This window comes from Hetaerina americana, unplaced genomic scaffold (assembly GCF_022747635.1).
Source record: "Hetaerina americana unplaced genomic scaffold, ioHetAmer1.1.p SCAF_9, whole genome shotgun sequence".
NCBI lineage: Eukaryota > Metazoa > Arthropoda > Insecta > Odonata > Calopterygidae > Hetaerina > Hetaerina americana.
Genome location: NW_027287538.1, coordinates 19,737,122 through 19,751,168, shown reverse-complemented (window position 1 = coordinate 19,751,168; position 14,047 = coordinate 19,737,122). Strand labels below are relative to the sequence as shown.

At 38.6% G+C, this 14,047-nt stretch overlaps 1 non-coding gene across 1 annotated transcript; it reads left to right on the top strand.

Annotated features, from left to right (window-relative positions):
• The first annotated feature begins 13,688 nt into the window (after nt 1-13,688).
• Nucleotides 13,689-13,761, top strand: TRNAV-UAC (transfer RNA valine (anticodon UAC)). The gene has a single exon. It is a non-coding gene; the product is annotated as a tRNA-Val (tRNA).
• The last annotated feature ends 286 nt before the right edge of the window (nt 13,762-14,047 follow it).

The window sequence follows — 14,047 nt, the reverse complement described above, 5'->3', positions numbered from 1 at the left end:
CTTGCTACTTGAGTGCTTCTTTTTTTGGGAATCTCACAATTACTTCGTACTTTCGTTTTTTTCAGATTAATCCCAATCGCACAAATCCCACATTGAGTGTAATATGGTCGATAATAACAAATCCATTGGTTGTTTGCCTAAATGAAGGCCTTTCATCGCTAAATACTATGAAACATCTGACTCCGCGGCTGATTTCATTCCCACGGCCATTTAATACCAATTAATATTCCCCTCTCAAAATATCCTCGGTATATGAATAAAAGAGGCTGAAAGATCAAATCTCCCATTCCAACCCATAAAGTTTATTTATTCCTGTGCATGCGGATTCAGTCTGCTTCATTGGCTGGTTCCAAATTAAGTTGCCCATCTCGTCTACGATCTGCAATACGGTCACTAATATTTTCCCTTAATACTTAAAAGGATTTTGAAGAATTGTTCTGAAGGAAAACAAATCATCACATTCTTATTGGAAGACCTTGTTTTGGAGACACTGGCAATTGAAATTCGTATGTAAAACACCGTTCCTAAAACACGCCATCTTGTTAATCTGGAATGTTATATAACAGTCGCCATTTATGCCATGTATACAACCGGGAGAAGCTGTAAACAAATAAATGAAAAGGGTTTTCTACCAGATAAACTCAACCCGCTTCTTCTGTGGTTCGACGCAGTTTTATTATCCACGTGGATATCGATTTCGTCTTTTGAATGCCATAGAATGTTTGAGTAATGAAATAAAAATAAGTATAAGGAATGGCATAGAAAATTCAAGAAAGTGTTTCAAGCTCTGGTAAAGTTCTGTAAATCTACTGAATCGTCATTTTTGAAAAAAAGCAGGCGTTGTGTGGATAGGTTTCGATTTCCGTAGTTGAAATGTTTTTATATGGAAAGAACATACTCCTAAAGACATTTGATCCCCTATCACTCTTCTTAAGAGCACGCTCATTTTCCTTAAAGAAACAAGACTTTTATGAAGTCGTAAATCTTGAGATTCAGACGCTGGAAAGGAAGAAATGAAACGATCAATGTAGTACATTCTTAGACGAGGCATTATTGAAAATGTGAAGCAAATTAACTGCAGTGCTGATCTACGCATGAGAAATTATTTTTACCTCTCATAATTCCAGACGATGAGATGAGTAAACAGAGATTATGACGAATAACTTAATAATTAATCTAATGTCCGTTGAACTAACACCTCCTGCCACATAAGCCTCGAGAAGGCTTGCAAGGCATATTATATGTGTAATAATAATATCTTGTCAAACGCCTTACCGAAAGTCCCGAATTATACGAAAACATCCCACCTGATATTTAAAATGCACTGTTTTGAAGTTTGAATAAATCCTACGGTCAATACGTTTTGTTTATGATGAAAAAACATTTTCGAGGACCAATAAATCTTAAGCGGCACGGCATCTTAAACCAAAATAACAATTCAATGTGCCAAGGAATTGAGATGGGCTCAATTGCGCCCAATCATTAATGGAATTAAATGTTATGATGTGATATTACGTAGTCATATGTACCTATGTTTCAATTACAAGGTTGGCTATACTGCAGCCCTTAATTCTTTATTCCTTCTTGCAATACCCTCTCACCCCCTGCCTGTTAGCTTCAATGTATTACGCCCTTCTTCATTTGTTTCTAATGTACACTTTTCTCTTTTCGTCTTCCTAAACGTGATTTTCCCTTCTATTATGTTTCTGACTATGGTACAAGGATGTTTTTTCCAATCCATCTATGGCTCTTTTCCTTTGCCGTACATTTCTCTATTCATATGGTCCTTTACTTTTCTGCTCTTCTTACATATCACTTCCTCGTCTCTCACTTTCTCTGTCCCTTCATTAGTTAGCATTCTCCCAGCGCTATGTTTCTGAGACTTCTTCACCCTCTTCACTTTTCCAATGTTCCATGTTTCTGATCCGTAGAGTGCCATGCTAAACAACAACACCAATGGAGTGATATCAAGTACTTTGTATTTTGTACGCATATAGGTGATTTATCCATGCTTACTGACTCTTCTGCATTATAATTTTAGTTTTAAACTTTTAATTTTATTCTTCATTTCGCATTTTTTGAGAAAATGATTATGTTTAATGCCAGTAGCTTTTTAAATATTCAATTTTTTGACTATCGGTTAGTTGTTAATTAGATTAAATGAATATTGTAATTTGCATTTCCGAATTTCGCCATTCTCTTGTCCTCTGGAATTCCATTCATAACGCGACTCTTAATTGTTTTCACGCCCAGTTTCGACGTACGAAACGTGCGTATGTGTTCGGCATGAGTCAGATCCAAGTCGATCTCTAAATTCCCTCAATTCCGAACCATTAAGGAGTTTAAAATAGAGAAAGTTTTCATTGAGAGCAGACTCACCCGCCCTTTTCGCGGGTGACGAAGCTATCAGGATAACACGAGGGAGTTTTAGTAGGGGGGGGGGAGAAGGCAGGGATGAAAAATAAAGACCCAAACAAGATTTTCCAGACGACTTTCGGTCGACAATAATTACATAATTACACGATTTTCAGAATTGACTTCAGAAAAATTTTCGGACGAATTGCAGACAACTTTCCCGACCCGTAATTTATTCTCGGCGTAACCACTTGGTAATAGTTTTCGTGAAAGGTGTAAGGCATACGAGTTCCCGAAGAGGCTAACTTATTCCAAATACGAAACAAGAAAAAATATTCAGAGCGGTGGCCTGAAAACGATAAGCGAAGTACCGATCTACGTCATTGCTTCTTTGTTTATTTATTTTAAAGCCATCCCCGGCATCCTCCCCCTCCCCCATTGCGTAGCCTGCTGGATTATTGTTACCAAGGAGTGGTCAAACATCTCTAAACGTTTCATTTCGATGAAGTCACTCGCTTATCGTAGTGACTCATTTGTTTCCTGATCCGTTGGACTTCTCGAAAAGATGATTACTACCTCATTTCCAGGAATCGGTACTGTAGTGTTTGCTTATCTCGAACTGGAAAGGGGAAGGGGAAGTATTGTCAGCTGGTGCGTTTCCGGTAACCGGGATTCGAAGATGAGGTTTTCTTCTTCGTATTCCACGACTACATCTTCGAATATTCCAATTTTAGGAATTGGGATGCCAAAATTAATGTGACGAAAAGTTTTAAAAAGCAATATTATCTTTTGCAGGTCAGACCTTACGTATTTGGAATATAATGCTAGTATGTGGAGTCCTCATGAAGTTAATTTGATTGGCAGATTGGCTATCACGCCCAGCGTAGAGGAGCTAGATTTTTTAAACGCTATTATGATTAACTCAGTGACGAATCAAGGTAATTAGAGGAACTAGATAGGCCAAGACATGATAGATTCGAGGTAAAAATTAAAGGGATTAAATCTCTTGCATAATTTGGATGGAGGTCTTATTTTAGCGGTGATGTTGAAAATGAATTATTGTCCCTGTCGTACTACGGTGGGACTCGTATTTAGGGGTAGAAATACGAAATCGTTCTACAAAACGGGCTTCTAGTAACAGGACGGGCAATAGCTAATGGTAGAAGAGATATGCGTCGAGGACACCATAGACTTCTAAGAACAAAACAAGAAAGACACTTTCACACCTTAAGTACGGTCAGATACAGTTATCCTGATCCCTTAATTTCGTAGGAAAAATGACATTTTAATCTATCCATTCCAAACTTAATCAAGTGTAGAACAGATGAGTTTAAATGGCATTAGTATTTGTGGTATAATGTATTTGATCAAGCAATGACAGTTTTTATGCACAGAAATTAATGGATGACTACTTTGGAGTTTCGATGTAATTATTGCAGGTAAAACTTTTCCTCGCACTATACAGGGTTCGTCCGGAAAATAAGTGTACTGAGCTCAGGAAAAAAAATTTATTACACTTATACATATCTTAAGCTAATATTCCTCAAAGTAGGACTCTTGTGAGTCGATACACTTGTTCCAGCGGCGTTCCCATTCCTGGAACGCTCCCGCGAAGGCATCATCGGGAACCTCTCGAAGACTCGTCGACGACCTCTTCTCTGCCCGCCACGAACATCTTGTGCCACCTAAAGATCATGTTTCTGGACATGGCTGACTCCCCGTAAGCCTGGTTAATCATACCGACAGTTTCGGTAGACGATTTCCCAAGCTTTACCGCAAATTTGATGAAATAACGCTGCTCCAAAAACTTCGGCATCGCGTTCCGTGACGTGGGTCGAGCGTGGAGGTTCGCGTTAACAGAGCTCCTCACTACACCACAGCTCAGGGCCGACTGCCTTTTTCAGCGTCGCTTGCCAACATACCCCCTCCAATCGCAGCCCGTCAGAGCGGTGCTGGGCGCGCCTGGAGCGGCGCGCCCAGCCCAGGAGTCAGTACACTTATTTTCCGGACGAACCCTGTATTTGCAGGTAATGTAAATTGTTGAATCATAGGTCGCAATAAAGTTGTAGATAATTTTTACGCTGAATAATGACAACTGTTTGATCATTCACCTAATGGATTCTAATTCCAGTATTTGTCGTCTGAGTCTAACCAACTAAATCTCAACTTATTAGACCCCACATTAAACGTTTTCATTTTGCACATTTGCTTAGATGCACTGTTGGTTGAAACTTTTGTTGATAAAGTCTCATGTTTGAACAAAATTTTATATTGCTGTTATCACTTTCAATTATAAGCCATCTAAAGAGTCCACTTGGATTCTGGATGTAATCTGAGAGCAATTGCACAACCAACTTGTTTAGAGTTTGGGCCATTATTTGCTACGCACAGCATGCTAGAACACCTTATTTCTACATCAAATCTTTCATTCTCAGCTCCACATACTGTCTACATATGTTTTCATGAATATTTATTGGCTTTTATCTCTCTGCCAGGATTGTTTCATAACGACCTTTCTGTTAAATCTTAGAGCCCTTTTTCAGGATTCTTTGAACTTTCTTCAGCACTTATTCCACAAGTCTTCTTGGTGTGTCATCTCCTTATATTCACACTTTTAAAACCGCATTTTACACAATAATATGTTGCATTAATATTTTCTGCACGCCGGATACTTTTTTCCTGAATGTTATCTCACTCGGCGTTATCCCTAATTGTATATTATTTTAGCTCAGCTTTCCTTTCAAGAAAGCTTAATGTTCCTTTGCCCTCAAGGTATACTTCAGTAAATGCACCTCTTGAGCGAGTTTTATCTATTTGAAATCTTTATTTGCTGCCCTTTCCGTAGTAGTTTGTCCTTCATTTTCCCGCAGAAAGAGTATTTTTAACACGAGTTCCTGCGGTATCTTGAGAGCAAAATATTCAAACTTGGAAGCTCTACCTAGCTTTTTTGAAAAACCAATAACAAATAGGTTATTTTTGAACTTTGCTGATTATTTTTCTGTTACCTGTTATTTTTGTGTGAAAAAATACGTTTTATAGGAAAAATACGTATGTTAACTATATCTAAGCAAATATTGATCTTAATACTTTCAAGTCCTTTATTACGTGTAGTTAAAAACTTGCCCATTAGCTCAAATGCGTTTGTTAATGACTGAATTAATTTTATCATTTTCAAAGCGATCTGTTGATTATGACCTGCTAAATAAACATCGTAAATATTTCATTAAAATGAGGCATGCTTAATATGATCTATGGAAAATTTTCGATCAATTTAAACGAAATAAAATATTGGTAATTCATTTTCATGTGTAATGAATACTTATTTATTTTTCCCCAAACAATTAAAAAACATTCCCTAGCAACGGTGAGTGACGTCTCACAAGACACCAACACTTTATACGATGCTTTATCTAGAAGTGTCAATCGGCCTTGCTAGTAAAAATGTCAATCGACAATATCTCAAGTGGTAACCCTGCAACCGCTTTTATGAACGATGAATCCAATTTACCTTACTAGAATTAAACCAATCTATGGAATACCAGGTGTGATAAAAAAAAGACAGAACTGATTTTATTCTGCCCAAACCGTTCAACCGATCGAAACGATACACAGTGTGCCATCTAGCGACACATCTGACGACTAAAACGAGAGGTGTTGCGTTTGTTTACGTCGAGTTGTTACGCAGCAGCTGCGGTACGTGTCTTAACCTGTTCGTCGCCGCGTGCAACGGCACCAATCAAGGAGCTAGAGGAACAGCTTGTGTGCGTGAAATTTTGTTTCAAACTTGGCAAAAGTGCTACGGAGACAGTTGGAATTATTCAGCAAGCCTTTGTGATTGATGTTATGAGTCGAAGCCTGTGTTTTAAGCGGTACAGTCGTTTTAAATTGGGCAGAACCTCGACAGATGAAGATTCGCGAATGGGGCATCCTTCCACTTCGACAGACTCCAACCATGTCAAATTGGCGAAGGATTTGGTGCGGGAAAATCGCCGTTTAACGGTTTGGGAGATAGCCGAGGAAGTGAACATTAGTTTTGGGATCTATTACTTTTGAAATGTTGGTAGTTAATCCGGGACTACTTTAACAATGATCGCGACTCAAAATTTATTTAATAAGGCCATTAATTCTTCTTCTAGGAATTTATCTCTTCTCATCATTGTTGAACGTATTCGTTAGTTATTTCACGACTTAATGTAGCTTTCAATCGTTGATGTTGCATGAAATATCTATCTCGTGAAAGTTTTAAAATGATAATAATTGATATTGTTTCTGTTATAATTGTTACTTCTGATCCAATTTGGTTCAGAAATCCTCCGAGCAAGGTGAACTGCACAATAATTATAAATACGACAATTCATCATTATCATCGTAGGTAATGCACGAAGTAAAGGGAGCGGATCGACAATCTCTAAAGCTGGCATCTTTTTCCCCGACATAATTTTCTTCTTTACTGCTAAGTACGTCCTGCCCACGCCGTGCACCATAGATGTCCAGAAAGTAACCTCCGTTTTCGTGCAGCGGGAGAATTAGTGGAGGGAACCGAATGGATGCTGTATTGACTCACACAGTAGCTCAGTACGCCTCAAGCTGCAGTGGTTGGAAGGTTTTGCCGCTTGCCGGTTGTTTAAATTAGCGAGTCAAAATGAGCAGTACAATTGAAATTCCCGCCAAGTGTGAATTTCGGTCAGTGATAATGTTTTTGCTGATTAAAAACTTCAAAGCTGCTGACATATATCGGGAAATTTATGCTCTGTACGGGCCATATGTGATGAGTGACAACAGTTGTACGTCAGTGTAGTCGTTCGTTTAAGTGTGAACACAAATGCCCGCAGTGATGGCAGAAATGGCCGCCCGTCTGTCGTGAACAATGAACTGCACCTAAAAATTGACGGAAAGTTCGGAAATAAAAGTTCGTTTTACGATATATGAAATCTTTAGAATGTTTTCCATAGATTTTTAAGACTCTATTGAATGGAAATACGACTGAAAAGTTAGGTTACTTAAATTTTTGTGCTCGTCTCGATGAGGAACTTCAAGTTGCCGTCATCGGTTGGCTGCGATCTCAGGTGGCCGAATTTTATGCTGAAGGAATTTGAGAACTAGCTCAAAGATATGACAAATGTTTACGTCTTTTTGGTGAATATATGTAAAATAGTAAAGATATTCACATTGGAGAGGAAAATAATAAATTTTATTTTTTTCACAGTGTATATTTTTATAGCATGACGGATACTACTTTCAGGACAACTCTCGTATTAAGCCAATTCTCGTCCTACCCTCTCCTTGAGTAATTTACTTTCTACCTTCTATCGTGACCTTCAGATTATCGATATAGTTTTCTTTTTCTTTTAAAACTTTCTCAATTCGTCGACTCTGGAAACCAGAAATTCACCAAGGGCAAAGAAAGCACGATAGGTGCGATTTAAAGCACAAGGTCGTGCCAGTTATTTTCTCTGACATTGAAGTTCTAATATTTGAGATCAGGATCCAGAAAGGGGAAAAGGCGATCTCTGACATTGGCGAAAACAGGTCCCGTGAACTCGGGAGAGGAGAAAGAGCTGGAGAGAAAGTGTTTTCAAAAGTTGCGTGAAATTATTTTCCTCTGTCTGACAGCGCACACATACATGTGTGAGTCATCGGATTTTTGGTGTCCTGATACGATATCAGAGAAGTGTTGAACTCTCCGCGATATATCAATGCTGAACGATTCCAGGACGATGTCGATGTCCTGGTCGCAAATGCTGACTATTTTGAGGTCTACAACCAATGTCACGTCATCGGCCAGTGTCGCGTGGGCACCGTTAAATATCTCAGTTTCTGGCCTCGTCCTTCATATCGGCCTGTTAAACCCATTGTAGATGAAATTTAATTCGAAAAACTTGGAATAGTATGCGCGCCGGAACTCATCCCGAATTATAGCCTCAGGGCGAGGAAGGACGAGGAAGAGTACTTTTTCCAACATAATGTTTACCATATTTTAGTAAGATTAGGGTTGGATACGGTTGGGTGTAATATTAGGAGTAATTATTAAAGAACGTGGAAACCCGCGATCCTTAGGCTTAATGCATAAAATATTCTTTCTTTATTCATTTGCTTCGTTTTCTCTGGAACCAAGTACTGAATCCTCTTATTGTTGAATTGAAGTATTGAATTCTCTCTTATGTAGATTGTTTTGTTGATAAATTTCACGTCGAGTTCTTGTCTTAGATCGGTATATCGTTTCCTACCCATTCGTGTATGACCTGCGGATCTTCTAGAAAAGCAAACGAAAACGAATAATAAACTAGCAATTAGGTAGTTTAAAGTATTCACTGTGATTCTTCTACTTTGCTCACTGCGAAAAAGTGCACTGCAATAGGAAATATAAACTTGGCCATTGGAGCAGGATGATAGCCGTAGATTGGATGCTTTTGAAATGTGGGGGTGATGAAGGATGAAGAAAGTTAAGTGGACAGAAAAGAAAACAAACGAGGAAGTGCTAGGTATGGTGGGGGAGAAGAGGGGCTAGATGGGAGAAATCATAAGGAGGCGGTAGTAAGCTGGATGCAAAGTGTTTTGATTAGCAATGGAATTTGGAAGAATACCGTGATTTAGACGGAAGAATTACGCTATCCAGTCAGGGTAAAGAACAGAAGAGGCTTGTGGACAGTGGTGAAGAGGTGTAGAAAGCATGCATAAATGAAGAATGGCTTAAGATATTTCTATTTCTGGATTTCGAGTTGTATTTTTTATAGAGGTGTTTGCAAGGGTATTCAGTCTATGTCCATAATCCAAAACATACGGTTGGATGGTAGAAAACCTACGGCTAAACGATAGAACACCAATAATATTCATGCTCTATGAAATCGCGTTGAGGGGAGCATAATAGGAAAATAAGGTAAACGAAGGATAAGGCGTTTTGGATTAAATCAAGGGAGAAAGATAATCTGTGGTGCTGAGAAATATGCTATTGTATTACCCCTCCGACCTCCCTCTCTGACCAACCCCCCCCTCCTATGATCAGAAGGTATATATAGCCAGCGTGCTTCTATGAGGACCACCTGATGATGACGTTCAACGTCGAAACCTGGGTCGTGGGTTTTTTAAATAAAGTGTGTGGAATTACAAAGTCAATTATTTCATTACATTTCAATATGTTATGCAAATTCCACAAAGTTACGCCTGAGACAACAAATTCTATTGTATTATATTTATTGTGGGATCTTAGAGTATTTCGTACCACATTAGTTTCGACTCAGGAGTACAGTCGTATGTAGTCGCTGCACCCATCAAATACATATTTACCCTAAGCTGGTTGAATACTTCTAATATTTTTTTCAAAAATTGACCTTTACGTTTCCAGACGTTGACCCCACGCCGATGACCAAGATGTTCCATTAAAATGTCCCCAGGATTAAGTCCAATGCGTAGAGTTTTACGCAATAAATTCGAGTTCTTTGCAAAAGATAGTTTATTGCAAATGACATCCGTTTAATAAACTGCAAGGGGAACTAAATGGAGCTAGTCTTTAGCAATGAATTAAAATCGATAATTTCCTTCTCGAAGTATCCCAAAATCACCTCCAAGGAATAAGACATCACTGAAAATGTCCTTAATTTTACCCATTCTTGAAAATCAAAATATTTGCAGCTCTGAATATGCGGCCAAATGAATATATTTCAGCTGAACATATGGAAACATTTCTTTATCATGAGAATAAATTTATACGGTGCTTTGGTTGACTCTTATATTATACGAAAGGAGGATACAATTAAAAACATACACTTAACATCTTTACGGTATCTGACTCGCCGAAAAAGTAAATATCTCGTTGACAGTGTGCGCCTGGCCCCCATTCTGCACTCACATGCACCGGTGTTGCAACTCGAGAGTTTCCCTTCCATAAATTGCTATTTCTCTTTTCGGTCGAACCAGCTCAAGCCGCAGCCGACTTTTTACGCAATGCTAAGGCCCTCCTATTTTTGCGAATCCAGTTGTGCGTTCGACATTTCATCAAAAAACGAAGGAGAAAAAAGTTATTAAGGGAAGAGTTGTTCAACTCTAAAAAAATGAAATATTGAAAGGGTATATTTTGGCTTGCGCCGACAGCACCATTCTCTTTTCTTCGCAGCTGCTTTCATATGTTTTTTTTATAGTGACGGGCAGAGAGGCCGAACGTATCGTATTTCTTCCCGATTAAGTTGTCTTGATTCAGATTTTTTTGGTTGATTGTGCGAGAGGAGAGTTCGACGGAGTGCATCATCGTATCACATCCCAAACTACGACCAGTTACCCGGCCGTCTGCTTTCCTCATTTCGAGTGGCGCGAAACGTTCTCTTCCAACTCACGATGCATTTGGCACATTTTTTTCACGATCTAAGAGAGTTGAATTCGCTCCCTGCTGAAATGCCAGCCACCGGAAAAAGTACCTATGAAATCCTCCGATGAAAATGTAATGATATAAAAGCATGGTATATATTTCTCCAAAACATACTACATTTCCATGTTCTGGCGAGAAAATTGCAAAATAAAATTTTTAGCGATTCTATGGCTCATGTAAAATAATTACTTTCGAAATAACGTCTCAATTCGGGACGCAAAAGTCCCATGCGCACCTCGTATCTTTGAGCGACTGACTTGACAGCCTGGGTTCGGTTCCGGGTGACGCCGCTGAGCATATATATATGTATGCTCAAGTATATATATGCTCAAGTAAGTATGTGCGTTTTTTTGTTTTGGTGTAAAATTTTGGCTTTATTTGCTGTTTAAGCTTTCCGCTTATGCGCACCAAAGTGGAGAAATTGAAGAGTGGAAAAATGATTTGTCTTGACCGGATGCCAAACCTTGATCCCATAAAAATTCTGAGCGTAAGAGGAATGATAGCCTAAATGGTAAAAGTGATATGTAGGAAATTGAGGCTATCGAAGATATTAGATGGAGATATCCCGGTGAAGTAGAACGAGTTTTGTCTTGCAAAATGTTTAGATTCGTGTGCTTTGGGTTTCTTGCTAATTCTACGCGTGTGATTCAATAATTACTTAGAAAATGTAAAAGATGGCGCTAGAAGTATCGGATATGGTTGAGTTTTGGTAAGTCTCATCTTTCCTCAATAGATTGCCGTTAAATTTTCGGGCATATTCGTCATTTGATTTCATATTCGATTGAAACACCAAACAGTTGTTTATTTGGAAAATCGGAAAAATATATTTTCGTGCGATGATTAAACACTTTTTTTTAAAGGTCTGACACCGAAGGAGATCAAAGCCGAGTTGAAAGAAGCTCATGGAAGATCTGATCCTGTGCTTTTGACTTTTTCCCATGGTAAATGAGTTTAAACGTGGCTGTACATGATTGATGAATTGATGGACATAATTCGAGGTGTCCAGTAGATATAACTTCGTTTCGAAGCGATTCACAAAGTCCGCGATGTTATTTGGCTTGATCGACGAATCTAAGCTTGCGAAATATTTGAGGTGATGAGCATACTAAAATATATGATGTTTTCAATTTTTCACGATTATTTTCGGCAAGATGGGTACTGCATTTGCTCTCTGTGGAGAAAAGGAAATCGTATGGTCGACTCTAAGGCTGGTTTGGTGCTTCCCCGTCGATATCCTGATGAGCTTCTGCATCATCGATACTAGTGAACTGTGGACGAAACATGGACACACAACTACACTTCATAGACAAAGACACAGTTGAAACAGTGGGTTTCGTAAGGCGATCCGGTCCCGGAGAAAGCGAAGACGGTGAAATTGACCGTCAAGGTGATGGCCATGGTTTTTTGGGATGGTCACGGAATTATCTTCTCTGATCACTTGCAAAAATAATAAACGATAAAAGGAGTGCATTATGTACCGTTATTGTGTCGGTTGAGGGAAGAAATCAAGAAAAAAGTCTTTATTTGGCGAAGATAAAAATTCTCTCCCATCAAGACAATGCACGGGTGCACACATGCGCAGTTTCGATGGCAAAAATGATGGAATTAGAGTTCGCATTATTACAAGATCCACCATATTAATCAGATTTTGCCTCAAGTAACTTTTTTCATAATTTGTTTTTCTGTTTTTTTCTGCGAACTGTCTCTTTTCTGTCTCTTATTTGAACGACCTATGCAATGACCTTCTTCTTACGGGAGAGTGACATCCGCTATCGGTCACTTCACTCGTCACAATATCGAAAATGTCGCATGGCTATGAGGTTGACATCCTATCACTTCTTATCGCGTATTCCAATTATCCCGATATTTATTTTGTATAGCTACCATCTGCACTCCTGTCATTACGACTTATTTACTCGCCGCACCCTTTTTCTTCCGAATCTGTCCGTTAGTTCTAGATTTGCCATGTGCTGTCATTTTTCGTTGACTGTTTCGACTTTAATGTACGATACTCAAACGATATTTAATCACAAACATTTATATTCAAATGAATGAAGCGAAAAATTTCAAGGTTAGCCGAGACGGTGGCATAACACCTCGACATAATGACGTGAAAATATTCTTCCTTGTGCCATTGTAATTTCTTTAAAGCAAAATATTCACCAAACTAAGACCTTTATGATGTTAAGAGAAGAAATGTATTAGCAAAAGGGGCATTTGAGAGAAGAGAATTGATGGAAGGGTAAGTACCCTGAGTAGAGATTAGAAAAAGAGTTTGTAGAGAGTGGGTATAGTTTTTTATACGAATATGAAACCACTTGGTCTTTTGAAGCAATAAGGGGATGAGATTAGATTACGATTCTTTCAAGATTTATGGATATACCGGGAAAGAATAGAGGATATAAATTGGACAGGAAACTTGAACGAAGGAAAAAAAATGTTACGCATATAGAGTCTATAATTTTTGAAACCGGACAAACATTTCTTACTAAATTGAATGTTGTGTCCTCGAAGTTCTTTCTTACCATAGGTCAACTCGTCACACACTTTAAGAGTGATTCTTCTGCTTAAATAAAGGTTTATAAAAAAACTCAAATTTGTTAAATGGATATGGATGCACACATATCAAAGTAATTAATGGCACCAAAGGTGTAAATAAATGTTTAATTAATCAACAGAAGGTGCCAATAAAATCGACCAATTTTTGGTGGCAGATAAACAGTTGCTTAATGGTTACCGCTCAAACTCCCAGTCACTCTGCCTATAACATTCTTTTAGCACGGTGACGATAGATATGTCAAATGTTCTGGCAGCTAATCGTTAGCAAAGGAGTTTTGAGATGTGAGTGTGTGGCGGAGTAGAATGGAAAAAATAATATGAACAGAGAGGAAGAAAAACACTGGAGTTTTAAGCACGGTGGGCAAAGAGGAAGGATGTTGCTGTTGAGGCAAATCTGAATGGTGCAAAATAACATGTTTCCGTGGTGTAGTGGTTATCACATCCGCTTTACACGCGGACGGTCCTCAGTTCGATCCTGGGCGGAAACAAATGTTTTTGATCTCATTTTGTAATGTATTTGTTTGAAATTATTTTTGTATATTACAATAATTATGTAACCTACCGGTTAAGGTAGGTTTTGCATGGATACTACTACCAAATAAATATTTTGTGACTCCTAACAAAACACAGAATCCAGCAGCCTAGTCCTTCATCTCTGTGTACTTCCTTCCTCCCTTCATCCCGTCCAATATCCCTATCCTATTCCTGCCCAGTCCTCGTTTGCCTAAAATTCTCCCCTCTATTACAGTGTTCAACATTCCACTGCCGATCAAT